The sequence below is a fragment of the Anabrus simplex genome, chromosome 7, assembly GCF_040414725.1.
Source record: "Anabrus simplex isolate iqAnaSimp1 chromosome 7, ASM4041472v1, whole genome shotgun sequence".
In the NCBI taxonomy this organism is placed as follows: domain Eukaryota; kingdom Metazoa; phylum Arthropoda; class Insecta; order Orthoptera; family Tettigoniidae; genus Anabrus; species Anabrus simplex.
In genome coordinates, this window is record NC_090271.1 from 273,875,311 (window position 1) to 273,899,407 (window position 24,097).

General features: G+C 39.9%; 1 protein-coding gene across 1 annotated transcript in view; it reads right to left on the bottom strand.

The window, feature by feature from the left end:
• Positions 1 to 24,097, bottom strand: part of LOC136877107 (lachesin) — a 1,203,705-nt gene that overhangs the window by 1,061,182 nt on the left and 118,426 nt on the right. The gene's annotated exons all lie outside the window — the stretch shown is intronic.

Consider the following 24,097-nt stretch of genomic DNA (forward strand, 5'->3'; position numbering starts at 1 on the left):
GAGAACCGTGTGACTTTGCTGTGGTGGGGAGGCTTGCGTGCCCCAATGAAGCGGATAGCCGAGCCGAAAGTGCAACCATATCAGATGGATATCTGGTGAGAGACCAGGTTAACGAATGGTTCATCGAAAGGGAGGTAGCAGCTGTTTGGAATTTGCAAGGGCGGCAGTCTGGACGATTGACTGATATGGCCTTGTAATTATACTCAACATCGCTTAGCCGTGTTGATACTTCTACACAGCTGAAACCAACAAGAAAATACAGCCGTAAATAACTCCCGAGGACATGCAGCTCTCTCTGTATGAATGATGTACTGATGATGGCTTTCTCCCAGGTAAAATATTCTGTTTGGGGACACTACAAGAGGGGGAAATGATCAGAAAGATCGATACGGTCCTTCCTGTGAGTCTAAGCGTGGAATATTAGGAGTTTGAATCGTAGTGGTAAGTTAGAGAATCTGAAAATGCATATGGATAGACTGAAGTTATAGTTGGTATAAGTGAAGTACGTTGGCATGAAGAGCAGGAATTTTGGTCAGGTGAATGCAGAATAATCAACACAAAATCAAAACGGGAGGAATTTTAGGAGTCGGTGCAACAATGAATAAGGAAATAGGGCAACGGGTAAGCTGCTACGAACAGCATAGTTAAAGGATTATTGTTGTCAATATAGATACCAAACCAATGCTCACCACAACAGTGGAGGTCTATAGGCCTACCAGTTGATGCCTACTAGTAGATGAAGAAAACGAAATAATATATGAAGAGATAGAATATTTAATACAATATGTAAACGCTGATGAAAATCGAATTGTGATAGGAGACTGGAATGCAATGGTAGGCCAAGGAAGAGAACGTAATACAATAGGAGAATTCGGATTGGGACAAAGGAATAAAGGTGAAAGTCGGCTGGTTGAATTCTTCCCGTATCTTAATTTAGTCCTTGTTAATACTTGGTTCAAAGAATACAAACGGCGGCTCTACATGTGGACGAGATCTGGATACACTGGAAGGTGTCAAATGGACTTCATAAAGATTAGGCAGGGATTCAGAAACCAGGTGCTGGGTTGCAAAACTTTTCCCGGAGCAGACGTTGGCTCTGACCACAACTTATTGGTCATGAAATGTCATCTGAAGTTGAAGACATTGGAGAAAGTAAGGAATGCAAGGAGATGGGATCTAAACAAATTGAAGTCAAGGAGTGTGAGGGACTGTTTCAAGAAACATGTTGTACAAGGACTAAATTAAAAGGCCGAAGGAAACACAATACAGGAAGAATGGGCAATCGTAAAGAATCGGCGAAAGTACAAGAATGAAAAAATTAAGAGGGCAGAAAGGAATACAGTCGATTAAAAATGGTAAGGATAGAATGTGCAGGACAGCTAAGAAAGAATGGCTGAAGGATAAGTGAAAGGATGTTTAAGGCTGTATATTCATAGGAAAGGCAGGTGCTGCATACAGGAAAATCAAGGAAATCATTGGTGAAAGGAAAAGAAGGAGTATGAATATTAAGAGCTCAGATGGAAAACCACTCCTAGGGAAAGAAGACAAGGGAGAAAGATGTCTGGAACATATCCAAAAGTTGTATCAAATGGGAGACCAAATGTTGAGATCATAGTTTGGTAGAGATTTGAGAAACCTAAATATGAAGAAGGCACCTGGAATTGATGACACTCTCTCCGAATTACTGACTGCCTTGGGTGAAACCAGCATGGCAAGGTTATTCCATTTATTCTGTAAGATAAATGAGACAGGAGAAGTGCCATCCGATTTCCAGCAGAATGTTATTATACCTATCCCCAAGAAAACCGGTGCTGACAAATGTGAAAACTACCACAACATTAGTTTACTATCTCACGTCTGAAAAATTTTAACACGTATATTTACAAAGTAACTGAAAGACAAGTTGAAACTGAGATTTGGATTCAGAAGAAATGTACGAACACGTGAAGCAATCCTGACTTTACCTCTGATCTTAGAGAATCGAATTAATAAGGACAAGCCCACATGCACTGCGACCGTAGATCTTGAAAAGATAGGACCAAGCTATTTGAGATTATAAAGGTGATCGGGATTATGTACCGAGAAGGAAGAGTTTATATGTATAAAAATCAGTCTGCAGTGATAAGAATCGAGAGCTTTGAAAATGAAGCAGCAATCCAGCAAGGAGTCAGGTAAGGTTACAATTTGTCCCCGCTCCGTTTCAATGTTTATATAGAACAGGCGGTAAAGGAAATTAAAGGGGAATTTGGGAAAGGAATCATAGCAATTCAACGAGAAGAAATCAAAACACACAGTTTAGCTGATGATATTGTCATTTTATCTGAGAATGGAGAAGATTTGGAGAAATTGCTGAATGGTATGGACAGAGCCTTCAGTATGGAGTACAAGATAAAAATACATAAGTCCAAAACAGAAGTAACGGAGTGCAGTCGAACAAAGTCAGGTGATGCAGCAAATATTAGATTACGAAATGAAGTCGTAAAGGAACTTGATGAATATTGTTAATTGGGTAGTATAATAACTAACGATGGCAGAAGTAAGGAATACAAGCAAAGGAGGACTTTCTTAAGAAAAGAAATTAGCTCACTTCGAACATCGATATTGGAGTTAGAAATGTGTTTCTGAAGATTTTCTTCTGGAGCGTGGCACTGTATGGAAGTAAAACATGGACGATAACTAGCTCAGACAGAAAGAGGATGGAAGCTTTTTAAATGTAGGGTAACAGAAGAATGCCGAAGGTGAGATGGATAGATCGAGTAACGATTGAAGAGATACTGAATCCAGTTAGTGAGAGGAGGTCGCTTTGGCTAAATTTGATCATAGGAAGTGATAGAATGATAGTTCAAATCTTAAGACACCCAGGAATTGTGCAGTTGGTTTTGGATGGAAGTATAGGCTGCAAGAACGGTAGGGGTACGCCAAGGTATGAATATGACAAGAAGATTAGACCAGATGTAGGATGCAGCAGTTACGTAGAAATGGAAAGGTTAGCACAGGATACGATCGCGTAGAGAGCTGCATCAATTAAGTCTATGGACTGATGACTCAAAAAACAACAATTCTGTAGTCGTCTGACTGCTCCCTCTCAAACAATATTCGTGTACTTCCTTTAAGACTTCATTTTTAACCTAATATTTCCTGCATCACCTATCTTCGTTCGACTAAATTCCATTACCTTCGTTTTAGACTTATTTATTTTCATGTCTGGATCCATGGCTAAATGGTTAGCGTGCTGGCCTTTGGTCAAAGGGGTCCCGAGTTCGATTCCCGTCAGGATCGGGAATTTTGACCATAATTGGTTAATATCTCTGTCACGGGGGCTGGGTGTATGTGTCGTCTTAATAATCATTTCATCCTCATCACGACGCGCAGGTCACCTACGTGAGTCAAATAGAAAGAACTGCACCTGGCGAGCCGAACATGTCCTCGGACACTCCCGGCACTAAAAGCCATATGCCATTTCATTTCATTTACATTCATCTTGTACTACTTCCCCAAGACTCTGCCAATACCACTCGGCAACTTCTCCAAGTCTTCTGCAGCCTTAGATAGAAATAACAATATCATCGGCAAATCTCATGGTTTCGATTTCCTCTCCTTGGATTGTGATTCCCTTTCCAAATTTATCTCTGATTTCCTTTACAGCCTGTTCTATATATATAGTAACTGTTACAATTACTATAAACGAATACTATTTCCGAATTTGGTAATCCGTAACTGGGAGGGAAGTGAATAAAATAATTAATTAATTCATTAATTTATGCATTCACATTTCAGGAAATGTCTTATGTCACCAGGGCAAAGGAGCATGCGGTGTATATATACTACTACGTCCGGTAGATTTCCAAATTTGAACCCCCATTGAGCACATATGAGACATGATGGGACGGTGCCTGACGTCCAGCCCACCCCGGCAACGACCAACACCCGCCTATGCCAAGAAGTACATTGAGCGTAGGAGACTGTATTCCAGAAAGACATTCGTTAGTTGTATGACCGCTTGTGCCAGAATAGCTGCACGTGGGGCTGTTACATTCGTTACTAAGTTACCTGCTGTACTTGTTTCTTGTTCTTCTGTACCAACGTTGGAGCAAATACGTGTATTCCTGTGGGATGTTTTTAAATGCATTGACACCAACAGGACCAAAGTGATGACCATTTCCAGAACTCGTAACACGCACATTCCTATGATTATTTATGGGAACCAGTTGAACAACTGCGGAAGTTTAAGTACCTTGATAGCTGGATTGCTGAGGACTTCGACCCGGATTTAGTGATCCGTGTTCAAATAGAAATGGCTCGTACTAGCTTTTTGAAAATGAGAAATCTACTGTGTGAAGTAAACCTCAGCTTACAGACACGTCAAAACTTCGTCTGATGCCGTGTATATTCAGTGCTTCTGTACGGCGCTGAAACATGGACTCCGAAATGTAACACCATTATGAGAATAACTGCTTTCGAGGTGTGGGTGTACTGTAGGATGTAACGGATCTCGTGGACTGACCACGTCTCCAATACTACCGTGCTCAAACGAACGAGGAGGTAACGAATGTTGATATGTACAATCAAGGGAAGAATGTCTGTCTACCTAAGGAATGAATGAAAAGTACAACCTACTTAAATTGATCATGCAGGATAAAATTGATGGACGTAGGAGTTGCGGTCGAAGAAAACACTCTTGGGTGAGGAACTTACGGGATTGGACAGGACTAGATTGTAGTAGACTGATGAGGACAGTCGAACATCGTTCAGACTTTGCTGTAATCGTGACCAAGCTTCAGTAATGGAGAAGGCACTACTACAACAAGAAGTATCAGAGTTCCTTGCAACGCTGTTTAAAGAAGGAACATAACACCATCAAATCTGGCATGTTTGTTAAAATAGCTGCGCACCAATTCAAATGGAAAATATACTAGGGGATCGGGCGAACGGTTTGTACTTTGAATGAATTATTGGAGCGTGTTTGATTGAGCGTTCACAGCTCCCTTGTGAGTTGTATGTTAGTCAGGCTTAAGAGAGATTTTAAAGACCTCTCTCTATGTTGTACCTTTCCCCTGGCGTTTAACAGAGAGAGATTCGTTGCTGTGTCAGTAGTCAGTACAGACAGATGCGGTATTCCAAGGAGACCTCCAATTTAAGTGTAGCAAAGCTGCGTACAATCCCGCGAAAGTTCTAGCCGCAACTTAACATGCATAACGAGGGATTTGGGATAACGAGGGAGTTGGGTGGAGGGAATATAACTTGTAAGCAAACGCCTCTCTGAATTCCCTTGTGTTACTTTCCACTAATCATGGCATAAAGATTATTTTTCATGGAACAACCCAAAACTTCTAAATAAACAATGCTAGAATGGTATACATAAAGTGCATTAATTATTAATCGAGATATTCAGTTGAGAAAGAGGCATGTAAACCGAAATGAAAAAATGAAATGGCGTATGGCTTTTAGTGCCGGGAGTGTCCGAGGACAAGTTCGGCTCCCCAGGTGCAGGTCTTTTGAATTGACTCCCGTAGGCGACCTGCGCATGGTGATGCGGATGAAATGGTGATGAAGACGACACATACACCCAGCCCCCGTGCCAGCGAAATTAACCAATTATGGTTAAAATTCCCGACCCTGCCGGGAATCGAACCCGGGACCCCTGCGGCCAAAGGCCAGTACGCTAACCATTTAGCCATGGAGCCGGACATGTAAACCGAAATATTGTGTTACGAAAGATTACGTACACAGATTTCTAAATTCGTATGTTTTGCCCGAGTTTGCATATTTTCTAAACATTTTTTATTTGGATGGTGTTCGTTTTGTAACTTTCTAGCTGTCAAATTAGAGTTGAAAAGTTTGAATGCCATTTAGGGTCCCTGCGTGTCAAAGTGGACGTTGTTCTTTTTTTTTTCGTTTTTTTACTCTTCCAGATAGCATAGAAACCGAAACTCTGTCAGGTGACTTATGGACGAGTTTTAAGTTTGACGGGTAAGCAACATATTTGTGTATAAATGCCGACATCGCGTGACATGGGGTGTCGAGTGGACTTCTTCCCGCACTTCTTAAGTCTGGCTAGCTCCGGTAGTTTGAATCCGCGATCCTGGGACCCATCCCCTGCTGTAGAACGCTAAGCAGAAGAAGAAGAAGAAGTGGTATTGGTGATTGATTTGAGGGCAAGTAGACCTACAACTAAATAAACCTCCCCTCCAATCAGAGACGAAAAAAATCCAATTCTTCCAGAAACGAAGGTTTGACCAAAAGAAGGATAACAATTCCCTGCTAATAAATATGGAACTTTAGAAATAAAAATATACCTTTCTGCGTTCCCAATTCTACATTAACCCGGAGGTCCCGAGGCTATGGTCTGAAATTCAACAGTCACTTAAAAATACAAACTACGCGTAGTTGACCTTGAAACTGAAATTTTACATTGCACTCGAATGTTAATTTACCTAGAGTTGTTAATCTCATATTCTTCTCAATCAATAAGCAAGTTATCAACAATTCCATAGGTTCCTAATCACAGCAGCGTGCTCATCGATGCAGTTTGCGTTGCTTCTACGTATAGACTGATGGAAATCACAAAGTACAACATGTTGCCAATACTCAAATGTTAAATCTGTTCTTACTGCATGGATGCAGGACCTGAAAAGTGACGAAAGATATTACCACAAGGTTACAGATGTGTTTAAATCGATGATTGGAGTGCATTATATGAATAAAATGGCCAAACGAAAACCTTCGGCAGGCCACAGGTCAACGTCCTGTACAACAACAGATAATGAGAATAAAATGGAGGTGGATCGGCTGCACCCTGAGAAAACCACAAGAAGGCATCACAAGGCATGCACTGAGGTGGAATCTGTAAAGTAGCCGCAGACAATGCAGACCGAGGAAAACCTGGAAGACAACGATAGACAGGGAGGTATCTGGAGAAATTAAAGGAAATAAGTGCGTAGATAAGTATGTAACTAAGTAGTTAAGTAAGTTGTTGCCACTGAGCTCAATGCGCAAAGTGTAGAAAATACCAAGGAGCGGAGATCTGTGGAAGTACGACGATCTCATTGAACACAACTTACACAGGAAGACACAGACAGTGTCACCAGTTATCCTATCATAAAATTTTAATAATGAAGAGAAATATTTACTAATACGTTATTATTATTATTATTATTATTATTATTATTATTATTATTATTATTATTATTATTATTATTATTATTATTATTATTTCAATTTTATTCCCGCATTTGTCTAACTATGGACCGCATAGACTGTTGGCCTTTTATCTCTTCTCTTCCCAGAACCTCTTCATTCTTTCGTATCTCATCTTTCTCTCCTCTGCGAAAGTGATCCGTTTTGGTCTCCTTTTCAGTGGTTTCTCTTCAAATGATTTCTAAACTGTCGAATTTCTTCTGTATTATTTTCTATTGTGGATCATCTCTAGTGTACTTCCAACTTCTTTCGCATCCCTCTTGACGTCTTCTACGTATTTGGAGGTGGCTTTTAATCCCATGATGTGTCTGAAGATCCGTTTGGTCAGTCTTTTGCCATCCATTCTTACTAGATATCCGTAGAATTTCATCCTTCATTTCCGGATTATGTCCATGATATTTGTATTTTTAGAGCTCTTCAATTCTCCTTTTCTTCCAAGTCACATCTCTTCTGAGGTCCCAGAATTTTTTACAGAATCTTCCTTTCCTTGTTCTCGAGTTCTTACACACCCCCTTCCTCCATTTTTTCAAATAAGACATTCAGAAGCGTGAAATCCTTCCAGTTTTATCACCGAATTATAATTTTAAGATATTTCACTGTTTTTAAACCCGTTATATGTTAACTTGTAGGTCAAATCTCATTTTCTGGCTCTTGATTTGTTTACCTATTTATCCAGTCCGTTGGGTCCAGTCCGTTCTCTGTCCTTTTAATTAATTTAGTATTAACAATAATATTAATAATAATATCCCACTGGGACAAACTCATGACCGACTACTGTTCCGTCAAGCCATCCGACACGGAGTTTTCCCAACGTCCATTACAAGTAGGAAGACTGCAGGAACTAAGTGGACCGAGGGGAGAAAGCTGGCTCATAGTCAGCAAATGGAGTATTGGAAGAAGAAGAAAGCAACAACTTTACCCAAGAGTAGATACGAGCCCCGTGGTCCTCAGTAGGCCTAAACGACAAATAATAATAAGAAGAAGAAGAAGAAGAAGAAGAAGAATATTGTGAGATTTGCCACAATGTTCTGAATATTGCAACAAGTTTTAGATTCAAGTCTGGGGGTTGGCAGCACTGGTAGTGGGATTCACTATATGCGGCTAGGTAGATAGGAAATGGTGGTATTTTAGATGCGTGCCATTTTATGGCTGCAACTCCACATGAATGTGCTGTATGTGATGAAGGTATGTACACTGTGTTTTCTCCCCCCAGTTCACTGATTGGAATTGTTCTTTTTATTCTGATTTTCAACAGATGTAAAGAACGAAAGGGTGGATACAAAAATAGGGAATTTTCGTCGGAATGGAATGGCTCCTATTCTTTTGTTCTCCTGACCCCACAGCGTATCACAGAGGAAAGCAATATGCACGAGTGCAATATCAATTCCTTCATTGAGAATAACAATCGTGTTTAATGAATCCACGACCCCAGATCTATAAGCAATTTCGTAAGTTTGAAATGTATTTATAATTTCACGTTCCCTTTGATGCTTGATTTACAGACACTGCTTATTTTGATCCCCCACTTCGCGTAGCTGTATGAATTATTTGGCTCCTCTTGAAGGTTCTCTGCTGTTGTTGTTGTTGCTGTTTTGCGCTATTGACTGATGCGTGCGTTTTCAGATAACACAAGGAGATTTTAGTTCCCTGCCAGTATTAAATTACTAAGGAAACTCCTCTCCCCTTTCTAAACCTTCTTCTTATTATTCTCCTGTTAAACGTTGCACTGAATGTTCATGTCCCGTTATATGGATTGTGGATTGCCACATGTTCGGTTCTACAACAGCGCTCGTAAGTGTTTTGACAACAATGTTTTTTCACAATAGTTTTGTTCACAGCATTTTTTTGCCTCTTGTACAAATTACAAGGTGCAGTAAAGCTAATGCAGTGAGCTCGCAGTTGCGATCAGCAGTATTCTGTAAGAAGGAAGTCAGCTCCCAGACGAAACTATCTTTACATCGGTCTGTTTTCAGACCAACTTTGCTTTACGGGAGCGAAAGCTGGGTGGACTCAGGATATCTTATTCATACGTTAGAAGTAACAGACATGAAAGTAGCAAGAATGATTGTTGGTACAAACAGGTGGGAACAATGGCAGGAGGGTACTCGGAATGAGGAGATAAAGGCTAATTTAGGAATGAACTCGATGGATGAAGCTGTACGCATAAACCGGCTTCGGTGGTGGGGTAATGTGAGGCGAATGGAGGAGGATAGGTTACCTAGGAGAATAATGGACTCTGCTCTGGAGGGTAAGAGAAGAAAAGGGAGACCAAGACGATGATGGTTAGACTCGGTTTATAACGATTTAAAGATAAGAGGTATAGAACTAAATGAGGCCACAACACTAGTTGCAAATCGAGGATTGTGGCGACGTTTAGTAAATTCTCAGAGGCTTGCGGACTGAACGCTGAAAGGCATAACAGTCTATAATGATAATGTATGTATGTATGCGTTGTACAAATTACATAAATATATGGACAACAAAAATATACATCAAAACTTTTGGGAGTAGAATAGTGTGTGTAAGAAATTTAGTTGTGAAACTCAAAAACCTGAAGGATAAATAAATGAAACTTCATTTTCTCACCGTGGCAATTAATGTCTCGTTGCATAGACTTTTGCTTATACCACATTACCGTATCTCGCAGGCATGGTAGCTATAAGGGATCTAATTTTGTCTTTAGGGATGGCTGCCCATTCAGATTCTAAACTGTCAAAGAACTCCGCATCATTTTTTAGTGATTCAGTCCTTACACGTGTGTCCAGCAGTTTCGCATGTGTTCTGTTAGATTTAAACCCGGACTTTGACTTGGCCGTGGCAGAATATTTGATCTCCTCTTTTGCACATAATCTGTTACACATTTACATCAATGTTTGGGATCATTATTATGTTGAAATCACCACTTTAGGGGCATATTTTTTCTAGCATATGCATTCCCAAAATATGCTTGTAGTCAGGACCCTTCATTGTATTATCGATTCGCACTAATCGGCCTTAGCGGTGAAGCATACCCAGACCATGAGGTTTCCACGAACCGCCGTGTTTTACAGTAGGAACCTGGTGGCAAGGATGGTATCAAATGGAAATTCTAAGTTCCCATGGAGGGAATTAGATTCTTTTCCACCAATAGAGCATATCAAAAATCAGATGGAAGGCTTTTCCGGCGTTTGCTCTATTAACCAGCGTTTCGTCTTAGGTCTGACACTAGACTCTTCAGAGTGGGATGTGTCAGACCCTACCCACTGACGCTGGGGTGTATGCAGGTGAACTTATCAGAAGCTTATTTATGAAGCACAGTCTGATAACTGCATACGGGAGATAAAACTCCACAATGGAATTAATGCCCGCCTAGCAATTCCAAATGGAAATTCTAAGTTAGATTCTTTTCCACCAATAGAGCATATGCTCTATTGGTGAAAAAGAATCTAATTCCCTCCATGGGAACTTAGAATTTCCATTTGGAATTCCTAGGCGGGCATTAATTCCATTGTGGAGTTTTATCTCCCGTATGCAGTTATCAGACTGTGCTTCATAAATAAGCTTCTGATAAGTTCACCTGCATACACCCCAGCGTCAGTGGGTAGGGTCTGACACATCCCACTCTGAAGAGTCTAGTGTCAGACCTAAGACAAAACGCTGGTTAATAGAGCAAACGCCGGAAAAGCCTTCCATCTAATTTTTGATATGCTCTATTGGTGGAAAAGAATCTAATTCCCTCCATGGGAACTTAGAATTTCCATTTGGAATTGCTAGGCGGGCATTAATTCCATTGTGGAGTTTTATCTCCCGTATTCAGTTATCAGACTGTGCTTCATAAATAAACTTCTGATAAGTTCACCTGCGGGGGCCGTGCGGGTCCTCCCTGGGTTCCGTCTTGTTGGTTGTGGTGACCCCGCGCCACTTCAGTACCTTCTCTTTATATTGTATGTACGATACATACTCCACTGTGATCTACTTTCTCATATTTTTTCCTTACCGAAGGCCGAAGAGCTGCTTAGTTCAGCTGCTGGCCCGCCTTCCCTTCTGGGAAGGAGTGAACCAACCTTGTGATGATGATGATGATGTTCACCTGCATACACCCCAGCGTCAGTGGGTAGGGTCTGACACATCCCACTCTGAAGAGTCTAGTGTCAGACCTAAGACGAAACGCTGGTTAATAGATCAAACGCCGGAAAAGCCTTCCATCTAATTTTTGATCTGATTTAAGGATGGTATCACTTATTTCCAGGGCGACGAACATATTAGATGGCATCTCATTAAATTTTCTGTCGTTGCCCCATATTACCCTGGACCACTCGTGTAATGTCCTTCTGTTGCGTGCACTTATTGAGGTTTTCTTGCAAGGGAGGTAAGCTAACAAATCCTGATTTTTATACCCACGGTTTACAATAGATAGACATCTATTGCACATTTCTGCCTCAGATCAGCAGTGATATGTCGAGTTGTGTTTCTAGAGTCTGCTACTGATTGCCCTTCTAATTAGCCTATCTATTCTCTCAGTTGTTTATCGAGGTCGATCTTGTCGTGGTTTATTTTTCACATGACCACGTGCAGCGCACTGGTTTTTTACAGTCAAATGCCAGTTGGTGTGATATGTTAAACGTACGAGAAACCTCTGCCTGAGATATCCCCTCTTGCAAGGCACCTATTACTTCCTGGTATACACTGCGGTGGAATATTGTGCACCAGGATGGTTGAACAGTGCCCAAGTGAACAAAATTGACGTCCAACTTCATAATACTATGTATATTATTTCAGGAACAATCAGATCTACACCCACCATCTTGCTGCCTGTCTTAAGTCACATACTAACCACAAATCTTCGAAGAAAAATGCATTGATTGGGGAATACAATAAGATCACAGCAAACCCTGGACTACCACTGCATTCTGATATTCCTGATCTCATAATGAACAGATTTCGTTCAAAACATTCTTCCTTCATACTTGGAAATAATCCCTCTAGATTTAACGTAATTGATTCCTGGAGAAGAGAATGGATTCTAAGTGCTCCAGAAACGTGTCAGCTGTTACCCTGCATCTCTGAGACGGTCCCAGAGTTTGATCTACCTCGTAAGGTATGGACAACACTCAATCGGTTGAAAACAGGGCATGAAAGATGTGGAGACTCTCTCTCCAAGTGGGGAGTGCAATCCTCACCCGCATGTGAGTACTGCGCACCACGGCACACTATTCAGCATATTAGAGAAGACTGCAGAGATAGAGCTTACAGAAGAGAGTATGTTGAATTCATAATGACAACCCCGAATTCTGTCAGATACATCCAAGAACTACAGGGTCTTTCACTCAAAGTGAGGCCGGCGCAGCGCAGCGGGTAGTTGGGTGAGCTGAAGGTCAGACGAGCACTTGGCAACTCGCTGAGATTTGGGCCGGGAGAGCGGCAGTATGAATCGCATGCAATTAATAAGCACACATAATAACGCACAATTAAAATAAAATAATGTCTCATCTTGCCACAGAAGATGTTGGAAATGTCCTCCAGCTGCATCTACACATTTCTAGCTTCACCTAAGAAATTTTCATTCATACGCATTAGTTCATTTAACGAGGTAGCCACAATTTATCTCAGGATATTTTGAGTTCATCTAGAGTGTGAAAATGGGAGTGTTTGCTGCAGTAACTGCAGTCAGGATAATAGGGCCTATAGATTTTGAAACCACAATCACTGGGCAGAGATATATGAATGATATTCTCGTACCAATTTTCGACAACTGACGGACAATGCATGCCAATCTCGATGTTTTCAGCAAGATTCGGCAACCACACATTCATCTAGAGTCAGTAAGTTTAATTGAGGAAATTTTTGACAACAGGGTAATTAGTAAATCAGTGTGGCCTGCAAGATCCCCAGATCTTACGGTTTGCGATTGTTATTTATGGGGAAAGTGGAAATATAAGGATTATGTAACAAACCCTCACACTTATGAATTCAAACAAAACATCTCGGCCCCAAGCTCAGCGAGCTGCCATGTGATCGTCTGACCAGCTCGACCCTCTACCCGCTGCGCTGCGTGAAATACCCTGTAGATATTGGTTTATAATACAATGATGAATGAAATTATGTCTCTCAGAATGCATCCAAAAATCCACACGCTAAATATGGAGTAGCCTACACTTTACGCTTAGGAGGCGACACTGCACTAGTTAATAATTTTCAGTTACCCTGCAACACACAGAAATTCACACTTGAGGGTGAACTAAGACTTTTGATGATTCAGTGCTGTGTTAATGCCCATTAGGAAACGTTTACAGTAACTAGAATTGTTAAGTCTGCTGCGTTGTATTAAACGGTGTAACTTCCCTCCACCCTCACACACTATTGTTGGCTTGCGTCCGGGAGATAGTGGGTTCGAACCCCACTGTCGCCAGCCCTGAAGATGATTTTCCGTGGTTTCCCATTTTCACACCAGGCTGTACTTTAATTAAGACCACGGCAGCTTCCTTCCCATTCCTAGGCCTTTTCTATCCCCTCGTCGCCATAAGAACTATCTAGGTCGGTGCGACGTTAAGCAAATTGCAAAACAATAACACTATTGTTGGATCGTCTGTATTTGTGTTGCCATTGTTTATAGGGCGAAGACACTGCGTGAAAAAACGTATGAGCTCTACTGTATGTGGCATTGTATGTGGCTTTAATTAAGGTACAGCCTCAGCATTTGACTGGCGTGAAAACTGGAAACCACGGAAAACCGTCATTAAGGCTACCAAGAGTTGGATTTGAACCCACAATCTACCGAATGCAAGCTCGCAGCTACGTGAATCAAACCACGTCTTCGACTTGCTCGGAATATGCTAAGGTATAGATATCACCATCCTCTGACTGATCGATTGAAGTCCCGAAACGAACTATGGGGTCAATTATATATCTCACACCGTCTGATTTCCTGTAGGCTATAATATCAACTCGTCTATCACTACCATTTCACAGTACGCAAGTCCGAATACATCGACGACTCTATAAATTTCTCTATGAGGAGTTTTCTATTCAGAACTAAATCTCATTATTCCTAGTGTTCTGCCGCGCCCTCTCCATGAGAGCAAGGTCCCGAAACATGAATGATGGCGATGAACGTATGCCGACAGAGGTTTCTGTTTTGGAACCTGCCAGGAATAAATCGAACAACACACACATTCGCTGACTGATAATCCATTATGAATTCGAACTTATATATTTTCAGTTTTATAGATAAGGAGTATTGTTACATGGGTAGTAAAATAACTAATTATGGAAAAATTAAGGAGGGCATAAAGCAAGGAGGGCTTTTCTTAAGGTAAGACATTTGGTCACTTTGAACATCGATATAGCAATTAGGAAAACGTTTGTGAAGACCTTTGGATGGAACTGAAACACGGACGATAACTGGCTCAGAGAAAAAGAATAGGAGCTTTTGAAATGTTGTGTTACAGAAGAATTCAGAAGAAGGTAAGGTGGGTAGATCAAATCAAGAATGAAGAGATACCGAATGAAATTGATGCGAGAAGATCCATTTGACTAACTTTGAAGAAAATGGATAGGATGATATGAAACCATCTTAAGACTCCCGGGACTTGTTCAGTTAGTTTTTGAGATAAGTAACTTATAGGTGGTAAGAATCGTAGGGTAGACCCAGGTATGAATTTGACAAACGAATTAGAGTCGACGTAGGATGAAGTAGTTACATAGAAATTAAAAGGTAGCACAGGTGGGATAGGATTGAGAGCGGCATCAAACCAGTCTATGGACTGATGACCCAAACAACGACACTAGTTCAAATAGTACCACAATTTTCCTTTGTCAGGTATTCATATCAATCAAAATCAATCAATATTGATCTGCATTTAGGACAGTAACCCAGGTGGCACATTCCCTATCTGTTGTCCTCCTAGTCGTTTCTTAAATGATTTAGAAGAAATTGGAAATTTATTGAACATCTCCCTTGGTAAGTTGTTCCAATCCCTAACTCCCCTTCTTATAAACGAATATTTGCCCCAATTGGTCCTCTTGAATTCCAGTTTTATCTTCATATTGTGATCTTTCCTACTTTTAAAGGCACCACTCAGACTTATTCTTCTACAAATGTCATTCCACGCTATCTCTCCATTGACAGCTCGGAACATACCACTTAAACGAGCAGCTCGTCTCCTTTCTCCCAAGTCTTCCCAGCCCAAATATTGCAACAATTTTGTAAGGCTACTCTTTTGTCGGAAATCACCCAGAACAAATCGAGATGCTTTTCTTTGGATTTTTTCCAGTTCTTGAATAAAGTAATCCTGGTGAGGGTCCCATACACTGGAACCATACTCTAGTTAGGGTCTTACCAGAGACTTATATGCCCTCTCCTTTACATCTTTACCACAACCCCTAAACACCCCCATAAGCATGCGCAGATATCTGTACCCTTTATTTACAATTCCATTTATGTGATTTCCCCAATGAAGATCTTTCCTTGTATTAACACCTGGATACTTACAGTGATCCCCATAAGGAACTTTCACCCCCATCAACGCAGTAATTAAAACTCAGAGGAATTTTTCTATTTGTGAAACTCACAACCTAACTTTTAACCCCGTTTATCATTATATCATTGTCTGCTGTCCACTTTACAACATTATCCAGGTCTTGTAACTTATTTATTACTCTATACAGAATAACATAATGTGCTCAAAGCCTTATCTCTGATTCCAATTTTTTTACTCATATTATATATATATGAAAATATAAAGGTCCAATAATACTGACTCGAGGAATTCGCCTCTTAATTATTACAGGTTCAGATAAAGCTTCGCCTACTCCAATCCGCTGAGATCTCTTTTCTAGAGATATAGCAACCTATTCAGTCACTTTTTTGTCTAGTCCAATTGCACTCATTTTTGCCAGTAGTCTCTCATGATCCACCCTATCAAATTCTTTAGACAGGTCAATCACGAAACAGTCCATTTGACCACCTGAATCCAAGATATCTGCTATATCTTGCTGGAATCCTACAAGTTGAGCTTCGGTGGAGTCAACTTTCCTAAACCCGAACTGCCTTCTAAGGAACCAGTTATTAATTTCGCAAACATGTCTAATATAATATAATATAATATAATATAATATAATATAATATAATATAATATAATATAATATAATATAATATAATATAATATAATATAATATAATATAATATAATATAATATAACACCATCGCCAGAATTTCTAAGCTCTACTCTGATTTAGGAACATTACTTAGGAGTAGGACTACAGCCTATACGAAGCAACTTAATACACACAATACTAAGATTTAGAGAGCCTCCGTGGCTCAGACGGGAGCGCGTCGGCCTCTCACCGCTGGATAACGTGGTTCAAATCCCGGTCACTCCACGTGAGATTTGTGCTGGACAAAGCGGAGGCGGGACAGGTTTCTCTCCGGGTACTCCGGTTTTCCCTGTCATCTTTCATACCGGCAACACTCTCCATTATCATTTCATAGCATTTATCAGTCATTACTAAATCACCTTGGGAGTAGAGACCCCATTGTAATAATAGCCTATATATGGTTCATTCATTACATCCCTGACCCGGTCAAAGACTGGAAAACAGGTTGTAGGTTTTCATTTTTCACTAAGATTTAGAACTTTGTATTTATTTCGTTACATCAATTCGTGAGTATGTATAAATCAAATGTTGGGTACAAATTTTCCCAACTCATCATATCAGCACCCCAATGATTAAATTTACGATTTACAAACGAATGGTCTCTCTCTTGTATGCTCTTTCATAGGACGCTAATAAGCATAATTGGTATTCGCTCCACAATAGTACTTTCGTTAATTGAATATAGTAATTAATTATACCCACTAAATGTTAATACAAATCAATCGTTGAATGAACAGAGCAAATTAAATGTTAATATAATTTATACAACCTAACCAAAACGTTGCAAAAATTGTTTTGTGTAATTAAATTTCCTCAATTGTTAGGCAAAACACATTAATTCACATCTAGGACCGATTAACAGAGTTTCAACATATGGTAGAGTAGAAATAACTTAATTGCAATCAGTAATGAAATGATTTCAGGTCTTCGGAACCAGAAATTATTTTATGTCATTCTAATTTACGATAATAGTGATTCACAAACTATATTTAGCAGTATAAATAGCCCATAGCGCAACAGCCCAGAAAGGCCTTGGCCTACCAAGCGACGGCTCCTCATCCCTAAGGCTTGCAAATTACAACGTGTCATGTGGTCAGCGCGACGAATCCTTACAGCCGTTATTCTTGGCTCTACCTAGCTCGATAGCTGGAGTGTGTGGCCAGTATTCAGTATTCGGGAGATAGTGGGTTCGAACTCCACTGTCGGCAGCCCTGAAGATGGTTTTCCGTGGTTTCCCATTTTCACATCAGGCAAATGTTGGGGCTGTACCTTAATTAAGACCACGGCCGCTTCCTTCCCCCTCCTATCTTTTCCAATCCCATAATCGCCATAAGGCCTATCTGTGTCGGTACGATGTAAAGCACCGGGCGAGTTGGCCGTGCGGTCAGTGGCACGCACCTGTGAGCTTGCATCCGGGAGATAGTGGGTTCGAATCCCACTGTTGGCAGCCCTGAAGATGGTTTTCCGCGGTTTCCCATTTTCACATCAGGCAAATGCTGGGGCTGTACCTTAATGAAGACCACGGCCACTTCCTACCCACTCCTAGCCCTCTCCTATTCCAACGTCACCATAAGACCTATCTGTATCGGTGTGATGTATAGAAGATTGTAAAAAAATACTACAGCAAATTTGTCATTAAAACCAGCTGTACACTAATATTGCCGATTCAACTTGGACATCTTTCACTGTAAGCAATTTCGCTTCAGTAATTGGAAACTAATAGACAATCTCCATGAATATAAACCTGTCTTGAGCGAAGGTTCGCGACGCGCCTTTCGTGTATAACAGCGTGAGCGAACGGACTCGAACGAGATTCGAAACCGTGACCTCCGGGGTATAAAACCTGTGATATGTAAAGTAGCAGGCATATGAAGAACGCATGTAGATGTGAACAGAAATTACAGGAAAGTCCGTATATGTCTGTATAATTCATAATTAATAATAATAATAATAATAATAATAATAATAATAATAATAATAATAATAATGGGACTGATAGAATATTTCAAATACAGAATTAGAACATTCTATGTTGCGTAGAAACTTGTAAGCCAAGAGCTTCGTGACTCAATGTTATGAAACAATGTGCAAGCTAAATACGCATTTCTTCTGGAACGTACAATGTAACATGTAAGAGACATACGAAGAGCTTCCAAATTGTTTTAGAACGTCACATGTAGTATGGCGTGACTGGGAGGTTCCGTAGTAAGGAACCAATCAGAGAACAGTGATGCTATGATGTATATAAGTGATTAGTGGTGGTGATATTTTGGTTAAGGGAGAGTTCTCGGAGGAATGGAAAGATATATAAACTGGTAACTTGTAAACAACAAGGCTTTTCACTTTCAGCTTTTGATTCTCAGCTTTTGACGGGAAGCTTGTGACTGTCGGCGTTTAGACTGTGTTGGCCGGAGGCCCTGTCACCAAGTGAACGGATAGACGACCAGGGAGAACAGTTAAGCGTGTTGGTATATTTTGTGTAGAGCCGCAAGTGTATACTTAAAGTATTATGAAGTCAGAGAGACAATAGGCTTTTGAACTGAGTGTGATTTGTTAGTGAACGATCACAGGGGTTTTCCACACCAGTAGTTAATTAGGTGTTGTAATATAATAATAATAATAATAATAATAATAATAATAATAATAATAATAATAATAATAATAATAATATAAACCAGCGATCATTCATATTTGGGAAAGTTTCGCGCAGCCGACGAAGTAACGGGTTCCAGGGACGTCAACGTAGAAGAAAGAAGAAAAGAAAAGAAGACAGAAGACTTCAACTCTATGGAAATCGGCTCCTTCCCGTAATTAAGCATTCAGCCAGTGAAACATATATTCTTGTGTGTAATATAAAGACTCAAAGACTCACAGAAAAATTTGAAGTTGAAGAGAGATTTAAAAGTTGAATGGTGTATCGTATGTGTAAATATATATATATATTCAAGGGACTTAGAATATAATTCATATTCATTTTTTTTTTTTTTTTGCTATTTGCTTTACGTCGCACCGACACAGATAGGTCTTATGGCGACGATGGGACAGGAAAGGGCTAGGAGTGGGAAGGAAGCGGCCGTGGCCTTAATTAAGGTACAGCCCCAGCATTTGCCTGGTGTGAAAATGGGAAACCACGGAAAACCATTTTCAGGGCTGCCGATAGTGGGATTCGAACCTACTATCTCCCGGATGCAAGCTCACAGCCGCGCGCCTCTACGCGCACGGCCAACTCGCCCGGTAATTCATATTCAACCTTTCCCAATCTGACTATACGCTTCCGAGTCGCTAGCCTGTCAGAATCCCTAGGATGTGGCAATAGCAGCTATTATAAGGGACATTTAAGAAATGTATTTTGTAAGAAGTATCTCTTGACTCAAAACAGCGGAGAAAATTCTCACAAAACTAAACAAGACCATGAATTTTCAGTTTTCGGGACATTATAAATTTCTCTCATTATATTCTTTCTCTCAGCCTCCAAATATATCATTGCATTTTAGAATTGATCTCTAAGTATAATTTTACTGTCACTTAAATGTAATAAAGTGATACATTGCACTAATCAAGTGTTTTACTGAGCGCTCTACACGAACTTCAGTTATTTGGTTTATTTCTTTCCTTCCATTGAACAAAGGTAATGCAGTTGTTTTCATGTAGAGGAGAATGAACTTCAAGATATATCTTGATAATAATTGCAAAGCAGTTGATATAAAGGTCATTGAAAGTTATCCAAACTACCATAATACACTAAAGGCTAAGCCTTGTCGTTGGAACCATTCTCCTCTCAATCCTGCTGTTCTCTTCATTCCCTGGTAGCTTTTTACATCCCATCAAGTTTCTCACATCCTGGAAGTATGTCTTCGTTGGTCTTCTTCTTTCTTTCCTGGTATTTTTCTTTCAAAGACGTTTACTAGGAAGTCATTATGTCTCAGGATATGACCCACAAGTTTTATCTTCCTTCTTTCCATATCCTCTATCAGACTCCGTTATACATTAATTTCATTAAGAACATCTCGATTCGTCTTTTTTCACTCCAGCATGTCCTCGTCATTTTCATCCAAATCCACATTTACGTAGCTTCCAATGAATCTCTTTCCTTTTTTACAATAGCCGAAGTCTCACAATAGTAAAGTAGTACGCTCCAGACAAAGGATTTTACAAAATCCCTTCTTGTTTTAAAACTTATATAAAGACTGACTTTATTTTGAAACGCCTGTTCGTAAGTAACAGAAATGTTGCACTTGTTCTATTATGGAAATTCCTATGATTATGTTTCCTGCCATCTTTGTGCACAACTAAAATTTTTGTTTTCTTACTATTGATTTTTGGTTTGTAATATTTCAATGTATCGCACAGAACAGTCAACATTCTATTTAATTCATTCTCGGAGTCTACTGAGGAAATGCAATAATCAAATCTAATACTGTGGATTATTTTCCCATTTTTTCCTTGTTCTGTAGCCCTTCCCTTTAAAACACATTTTGATTCTTTAATAAACAAATTGAAAATATATGGTGATTGTGGACAACCCTGCCTCTCCTCCTCCTTCTTCTTCTGTTCTTCTTCTTTTCTTCATGGGGACTCTAAATATTAGTTCCTAATTAGCGTCGACCTCTAAGATATTTTGCTACTATGTTTTTCCTTCATTCCCACCTAGATATACCTGCTCCCTTCACAAAGCTGCTGGTTGTTCTTATTGGGTCTTCTTGGATTTTTTCTCTCTTTTCACCTGGTAGTCCTAGAGTGGAGATTCTGATTCTACCCAGCGCCTCACATTCGAAAACTCTGTGTTCAACTGATTCATCTGCTTCATTGCATTTTCTAGATATGTTGTCTCTTATTACTCCAATTCTATGTAGGTTCTATGTAGGTCCTGTCAACAGTCTTACTACCCATCTAATATTGTATCTGCTGAGTTTCAACAGTTCTTTAGTATGCTTCTTGTTTGGTCCTTTTATCAGTTCCTTGGCAAGCCTGCATCCTGTAGTATTTTTCCAGTTTTCCATTTGTTTCTTTTGTACCCATTTTCTTATGTAGTATCTGGCTTGTCCATAGGAAATCCCGCATACAGGTTCCGGGCCTACAAAACGAGTTTCTGCCCCCTTTCCTAGCCAGTTTATCTGCCTTATCATTTCCTTTTATACCTGCATGCCCTGGTACCCATATTATTTTGACAATGTTGTACTTTGAGAGCTTCAGAAGTGAGTGGCAATACCAGACAATTCTGGATATTATCCGACTGCCTCTAGTGCCTTAATGGCCGCTTGACTATCCGTAAAAAAGAAAATGTTCTTATTCCTGTAGTTCAATTTCAGATTTTCTTCAAGACATGTTGTGATAGCTACAACCCTGCCTCACTCGTTTCTCAATTCTTGCCATTCTTGTACAATCAATCACTACTACACTTGTACACTGGTTCTTGTAAATTTTCCAAGTGCGCCTTCTAACTTTCCAGTCAGTTCCTACTTTCTTCATACATTTAGGCATTAATATAGCAGTGCGAGATGTGTGAGCCACGGAGCAAAGTTGAGTAGTCATGTAGCATGCTCCGACGACACATTTGACAATATGTTGACCAGCTAGATGCGGAACATAAATTTTTGAAACTCAGTTTTTAAGTTCAAGGTGAACGGGAGAAGAAAATCAGCTGCAAATTCAACAAAATTTATTTGTGTTACTTCCTAAGTATCATCCATAAAATAAATAAATCACTGTATTACTTAATGTTAAAGTTAGAAATCGCATTCTTCTGTAACACCGCATTTCAAAAGCTTCTATTCTCTTTTTTCTGAGCGAGCTATTTATCGTCCATATTTCACTTCCATACAATGCCACGCTCCAGACACTAGTCTTAAAAAACACATTTATAAATCCTACATCAATGTTTGACGTGAGAAATTGTTTGTTAAAAAGGTCTTCTTTGCTTATGCTAATCTGCATTTTATGTCCTCTTCAATTCCGTCAACGTTAGTTACTTTACTACCCACGTAACAATATTCATCTACTTTTCAAGACTTCATTTCCTAATCTAATATATTCTGCATCACCTGACTTCGTTCGACTGCACTACATTACTTTTGTTTTGGACTTATTTATTTTCATCCAGCACTTTTACACGTCATTCATCAATTCTTCCAGATACTCTGCAGTCTCAGATAAAATATCAATATCATCGGCAAATCTGAGTGTTTTGATTTCCTCTCCTTGGATTATGATTCCCTTCCCAAATTCCTCTTTGATTTCCTTTACAGTCTGTTTTATTAAATTATTATCAGTAATACTTAAATATATTTAAGTTTAATACTGAAAACGAAGATTAAATTTATTGCTTGTAATACAAACAAAAATTACTTATGATTCTATAAATATAGGTAGGTGTGATGAGACACAATGGTTTCGTTCTATTGACTTTCAGACTCTTCTTCTACGTAGATGTTTCTCCACATGGCCATAACTTGCTGATCTTACATATTCCAGTGTCTGCGAACTTCAGCGCTGAAAATCCCTTTACTGCCTTCCGGGATTAACACTGTCTTCCTAAATGGATAATAAGGTCCTTAACAGCCTACTGGCGCTCACTGTGTCACCAGAATGACCGCAATAAACATCTAGTTCTTCTCTCAGTCCAATGTCTCCACTCCTGTTAAAGAATTTAGATCATGTAACGGTACTGGGAATTCAATAACTTTACAAAGTGAAATAAGAGCCGAAATTTTATACTAACCATAATGAGTAAAAATAAAAATTCGTTTCATATAAATTAATGTACAGAGATGTCAAAGTTATTTGACTCAAAGGAAATGCTACAACACAAAAGTACCTTACCAGGTGTACGCTTAAGTCTTTTCCGATTTTACTAAGAGATGGCGCCAGCAAACAGTACGCAGCGTATGCCACAACTGCCTTCTTCGCGATAGTGTCGGCGTCTGCCCTTGGTACATGTCCAAACCATCGTAGATGACCCTTGCGCATTTTTTCTTGAATCGGTGCAACGCCAAATCTCTCTCTGATGGATTCATTGGATATGTGATCCAGTTTAGTGATGCCAGCTGTCAATCTCAGCATATTGGTCTTCATGACACCCAGTCGACTCTCTGTCTCGTTCGTAATCGGCGAGCATTCACAACAATACAGTGCAACAGGACGATAGATTTTAGATTTGAGATTATCTTTAATCCTCCTATCGCAAGTGACGCCAGTTGTTTTTCTCCATTCCATCCAGACTGTGGATATCCTTGCATTGTCCTCTTCGACAAGTCTGCCAACGTCAGTGAACGTGGAGCAAAGATACTCATATTTGAATCTTGTTACTTGCGGCAGGTCGTCACCGTCTACTAGAATGGCTTCGATTTCTTGTGAATCTGACGTCATATACTTTTTTGCTAGTGGCTTTACGTCGCACCGACACAGATAGGTCTTATGGCGACGATGGGATAGAAAGGCCTAGGAGATGGAAGTAAGCGTCCGTGGCCTTAATTAAGGTACATGCCAAGCATTTTCCTGGTGTGAAAATGGGAGACCACGGAAAACCATCTTCTGGACTGCCGACTGTGGGATTCCAACACATTATCTCCCGGATGCAAGCTCACAGCCGTGCGCTCCTAACCGCACGGCCAACTCGCCCGGTCATTACTATTTTAACGAATAATTTATTTCAGGCATTATCTTTGTAATATAGCCATATTAGTTGGTAATTAATATTACCTACGTTTCAAAGCGATGGAAATTTTCAGATTTCATTTGGCACTGTGTACTACCGGGAAAGCTGAAA